Source organism: Sorex araneus, chromosome 10 (genome assembly GCF_027595985.1).
Source record: "Sorex araneus isolate mSorAra2 chromosome 10, mSorAra2.pri, whole genome shotgun sequence".
Lineage (NCBI taxonomy): Eukaryota > Metazoa > Chordata > Mammalia > Eulipotyphla > Soricidae > Sorex > Sorex araneus.
Window position 1 is genome coordinate 42899837 of NC_073311.1, and position 1001 is coordinate 42900837.

The 1001-nt window shown below is 35.9% G+C and overlaps 1 pseudogene; it reads left to right on the top strand.

Moving 5' to 3' along the window:
- On the top strand, window positions 1-193 carry LOC101552601 (U6 snRNA-associated Sm-like protein LSm5; annotated as a pseudogene).
- Window positions 194-1001: the final 808 nt, after the last annotated feature.

Genomic DNA, 1001 nt, shown 5'->3' on the forward strand with positions numbered 1-1001 from the left:
ATGAAGAGTGATAAGGAAATTATTAACACACTTCTAATATTGATGACTTTGTCAATATGGTACTGAAAGATGTCAGTATGAATTTGAAATTATACCAGAAGGAAGAAGAATTATTACTAAATTAGATCATATTTTACTAAATGAAAATAACTTTACAATGCTGGTTCCTGGAGGAGAAAGACCTAAAGTATGAATAGATCTCCTTGATTTATGTTAGACTATGTTTTGTTATTATGTCAACAAAACATGCCTTAAGAAAGTAATGAAAAACTGAAAAAAAATTAATGTTTGGATTAATTAAAGCTAAGTTTCCTGTTAAATAGAAATGCTTTAAAAATGGATCATCATGCTAAGTGAAATAAGTCAGAAAGAGAAGGACAGACATATAATGACTACACTCATTTGTGGAATATAAAATACTATAATATGAGACTAATGCCCAAGGATGGTAGAGACAAGGGCCAGGAAGATTACTCCATGTTTAGTAGCCTGTGTTGTGAGCTGTGGGAGAAGGCGACTGGGAGAGAGGAGGGATCACTAAGTCAATGATGGCTGGAGGGATCTCTCAGAATGGAAGATGTGCGCTGAAAGTAGACAAAGGACCAAACATAATGGCCTCTCAGTATCTGTATTGCAAACCATAATGCCCAAAAGTAGAGAAAGAGAGTAAGAAGGAAATTGTCTGCCACAGAGGCAAGAGGTAGCATGGTGTGGGGGTGGCAGGAGTGATATGAAGACATTGGTGGTGGAAAATGTACACTAGTAGAGGGCTGGGGGTTCTATCATCGTATGACTGAAACTCAATCATGAAAGCTTTGTAACTATCTCACAGTGATTCAGTAAAAAAATTAAAAATATAAATAAAAATAAAAAATGGATAGTCATTTTTGGCAAATTAAAAAAAATTATTCAGGGCCTACTTGAGGGATGGTTGGGAAAATTAGAAATAATAGTACTGGGGGCTGATGACCACGATCCGGAGGCCAGCTAGACTACTTTTG